Here is a 5,035-nt window from a genome sequence, read left to right as displayed (position 1 = left end):
AAATTTTTTTTTAAACTAATATATTTCATGAGGTGCCTGGGTGGCTCAGTCGGTTAAGTGTCTGACTTCAGCTCAGGTCACAATCTCATGTTTATGGGTTCTGGCCTCCCATTGGGCTCTGTGATGAGAGCTCAGAGTCTGGAGTCTGCTTTAGATTCTGTGTCTCCCTCTCTCTCTCTTCCCCTCCCCCCTTCTTAAAAATAATACCATAAAATTTTTTTTTGTAATTTAATATATTTTCAGATTAGGCCCATTGATTTTATCTCTTCACTTACTGAAGGACATCTTGGTTGCCTTCAAGTTTGGGCAGTTATGAAAAAAGCTGCTGTAAACATCCCTGTGCAGGAGTGGACATAAGTTTTCAACTCCTTTGGGCAAATACCAAGGCACACTACTGCTGGATCACATGATAAGAAGATGTTTAGTGTTGCAAGAAGCTGTTAAACTGCCTTCCAAAGTGTTTGTACCGTTCTGCACGTAAGCACTAGTCATGAACGACCGGTCCTGTTGCTCCTCACCTGCACCAGCATTTGGTGTTGTCAGTATCCTGGAGTTTTGACCACTCTAATAGATGTGCAGTGGCATCTCATGGTTGTTTTAATTTTCATTCCCTACCACCATATGATGTAGAGTATCTTTTCATATGCTTACTTGTCTTCTCTGTACCATTTTTAGTGTGGTGCGTGTTAAAATCTTTGGCTTCCCCCTCCCTCCCACCCCTGTCTGGTTGTCTGTGTTCTTACTGTTGAGTTTTTAAGAGTTCTTCATATATTTTGCATGACAATTACTTTCCAGGTTTGTTTCTTACAGATATTTTCTCCATTTCCATTGATTTCAAAATCTCTATTTTTATCTCACCTCTGCCACTCCCATAATTTTTCTCTAAAACATGAGCTTTTGCTCCTAGAACAATGTTATACAATATGGTAGCCACAAATCACCTGTGGATATTATTTCAATTAACCAAATTAAATAAAATTTAAAATTCAGTTTCTCCATTGCATGAGCTACATTTCTAGTGCCACACGTAGGTAGTGACTACTGTAATATGCAAAATAGATATAGAACACTTCCACTATCACAGATAGTTCTATTGGATGGTTCCATTCTAGAAGACTCTATTTTTTTAGGATAACAATATGCTACATTTTCTACCTGCAGATCAGAAGGTCTCTACTTAATGTCTTATTCTACATAACCTCATATTTTTTTTCTTCTGTCATTAATTAAAATTCCTACCTAAGTGGATAATTGTTAGAAATAGTTAAGGTGATTGCCACTATTTCCAGATATTTCTGGCATTGCTAAATGTCTATAAAGTTGATACTATCTTTTTACAATTTTTATTCATATTTAAGGATCTGAAGTCCCTATGTACTCTATGAGTCTCAAGTTCCAGTTTAAGATGTAAACAAAGAGCATGAGTGTTCATTAGAAAATCATAATTTGGTGCCCATTCTTTTGTCTGACTTGAATGTTGAAGCATTTTATAGGAATAGCATGCTTGAGTATGAATGAAATACAACTTCTATCATCATAAGTACATACCTAAAAGCCAACATCTATTAGACTACAGATGAAGAAACATGTGGTATATATCAAATTAGCAAGAGCATTAAATGAATAACTGAAATAGCATCAACTAAATACCCAAGCAAAGTAAATAAATAAACCCTAAATTGGCAGGATTTTCTTGGCGATCCTAGATCCAATCAATGTTTGCTGAGTACCAGTATTCTTGATGCAATTAAAACATGGAAGAATGCTTATGTTGGGCTCTAAGTAATATTTATATATTTTTTACAGAAATATGATATTATGTTAAAGATGATTTAATGTAATGATTGGATTATGCAAACTTTTAATATACATTTTGATAACTGCTGTATTTTGCATTTCCATTGTAATCACAATTTATATGTTTATATCCTATAGACTTTTATGATGTTTCTCTCCAAAGTTGTAAAAGAGAAATGCATAAGAAGCCTAGTGATAATTTATAAGATTTGTTTTCCTAGTCCTATGCCCCTCACTTTCTCTTACACACACACACAACACACACACACACACACACACACACACACACACACACACACACCCTGGAGTTACAGCTGAGAAGAAAATCTTCCACCAAATCCACTTACAATGTAACAGCATCTTTCCATACTTGCTGTTGCATAGATTAGAGAAAAATGTCAATATCTCTGCTCTCTTTAGAACTTGATGAGGATTACCAAGTGGTAACTGTGGGAAGACATCTTCTATCCCTTTTTTCTTTATCTCCCTGTCTTTCAGGATGCTCAAAAAAAGAATGTTATGCTTACTTTTCTGTTTAAAAATCACTCGGTGTTTCCTCTGCGTCATCAGCCAGAGGAGTAATATGATTCCATGGTATGGCTGAGTAAATACAGAGATCTGATTTCAGGCTAGAAACAAATTTCAACGTGCAAATATAAATCACATAGTTGATCCTCTTTTTCTTCTTTTAAGCAATCCTCCCTGGCATCCAACAAGAGGGTGAAAATCACACATTACTTGAGCACATGATTTGCCACTTTTTATCACCCTTTCTTGCTAAAACACGACATTTCTTTCCTCAATGTTTTTTTCTCTCAACTTTGGAAATCTTTTTAATTAATTTTTCAAACTTAAATAATTTTGATTATTAGTGTTTGGATAATGAATAAGGATGTTTAAGGGCAAAACATCAGACTATGTCCTAAGGAAAATAATATGCGAAGAGTGGAGGCAAACTATAAGACACACAAATCCATTTTTCTATTTGTGTGGGCATACGGCTGAGAAACAGGGGAATAAAAATAATACAGACAGGTAGGACTGTTCTTTGCATCTTCCTTTCCCATGAGTTTATCTCACCACCTATTTCTTTTGTCCTAAAAAAGAGGATGCAAGTCATAACCTATAGCCACCATGAAGTGAGAGCACTAAGAAGAAAAACATCTATTTGGTCATTTGGCCATTTGGCCAATTTGGGAACCTTTATGTGAAAGAAGGAAAGGAATGAGACAAATTAGAGAGTGGGTGAGACTGGAAATATGTACCCCTTAGAGGAGAGTGGGTAAGCTGGAGCAGATTTCTTACTTGTGAACCTGCTGTGTCTTTGACCATGTGGAATCAGTTCCAACTCTAGTTGAACCATTAACTAAGTTTATGACCAAGGATAAGCCACTTGATCTCTCTTTGGACTACAAACCTCCTTGCCTCATAAAAAAAGGATTTGGAGGCCCACAGGATGTTAGAGCTTCATGAATAGACACACTAAGAAGGGTGACCATAAGGCCCAACAATAACTATCATTTTACTCTTGGTACTGGGTGAGAGACAGGCTTGCTAGCATACATTTTGATCCCCTAAATCCATGATATACACTCAATAGATTTGGCTCTTTGCCCTTGCCACCTTTCCTGCTAACTCATACTCTGTGATTCCATGCATGACGTTGTGTGTTTGGTCATCAGAGCAGCTTGAAACAGGGAGCCTGGATCTTTCTGACTGGGAATTTGCTTCTGTGGAGCCCTCACACAAACCCACGTGATAGGATAATTTGATCTTCTATTTTATTATTTCCAAGAATAAATGCTATTTGGATATACAGATTTATAAACAAACTAATGTCCTTTAGAGTAAAAGGCAGGATGGAGGAGAGGTGGCACAGGCACTGGTGCTGCACATGGCCTGGCTTTCAGCCGCCAACACCTGCACCAAGAACTTGCCATGGGAGACCACTCTGACTCCAATATGGCAGGCCTGACAAAGGCTGGAAGTGTTGCCCCTCCCCAGAGCAGGTCTCATTCAATAACTGAGGGAGTTGGTGTGTAAATATCCCAGCTCTTTCATCCTTCTGGGGTGTATGGTCTACACTGGCATTCAGGATTTTTTCAGTAGGATTAGGTTTCACTCATACATGGTGATGGCTGCTTCCTAATGCATTCACCCTATATTGGCTGCCTTCCTTCCCTGTCTCAATTCCCCACTCTCCTCTGGTCATGACTTTCTTCTCCCAAACAAACTATTTGCACTTAAATTCTTATCTGTGGGAGATTGGAGATTATTGGAAATTTGGCTTATATTAGTTTTATTTAAAAGAATTTTTTAAAAGGAGGGGGAGTGTCTGGGTGGCTTGGTTGGTTAAGTATCCAACTCTTGATTTGGGCCCAGGTCATGATCTTTACAGCTCATGAGATCACGCCCCAAGTTGGGCTCTGCACTGATAGCACAGAGCCTGCTTGGGATTCTCTCTCCCTCTCTCTTTGCCCCTCCCCTACTTGAGCACATGCTCACTTTCTCTCATTCTCTCTCAAAATAAATAAATAAACATTTGAAAATAAATAAATAAAAGAAAATATTGGGGTCTGAGTGGCTCAGTTGCTTGAATGCTTCACTCCTGATTTCAGCTCAGGTCATGATCCCAGGGTCCTGGGATTGAGCCCTATGTTGGGCTCCATGCTGAGCATGGATCCTGCTTAAGATTCATTCTCTCTCTCTCCCTTTGCTCCTCTCCTGCTCAATCTCTCTCTAAAATTAAAAAAAATTAAGAATATCTAAAAGAAAATCTTTTAAAAATACCTGTGCCAGATGTTCCTAAGCACTTTACAGGTGCGAAGCTTAAAAATCCTTCAAAACTCTCTGAATTAAGGTACTAAATAAACTGTTTATATTTGAATTTTTACAATAGTAGAATATAAATGCTTCAAATGTTTTTCTTCCTTTTTCTTTTCTTTTTTTAATTGAAGTCTAGTTGACACAAATGTTACATAGTTTCAGGTGTACCTCATAGTGATAGCATACATTTTGATAACTCTATACATTATGCTGTGCTCACCGCAAGTGTAGCTACTATCTTTCCTTATTATTTACCCAAGGGATACAGGACTGCTGATGCATAGGGGCACATGTACCTCAATGCTCATAGCGACACTTTCAACAATTGCCAAATCATGGAAAGAGCCTAAATGTCCATCACCTGATGAATGGATCAAGAAGATGTGGTATATATATATATATATATATATAT

The sequence above is a fragment of the Suricata suricatta genome, chromosome 7, assembly GCF_006229205.1.
Source record: "Suricata suricatta isolate VVHF042 chromosome 7, meerkat_22Aug2017_6uvM2_HiC, whole genome shotgun sequence".
NCBI lineage: Eukaryota > Metazoa > Chordata > Mammalia > Carnivora > Herpestidae > Suricata > Suricata suricatta.
The sequence above is the reverse complement of the archived record's forward strand: the minus strand, read 5'-3'. Positions refer to the sequence as shown.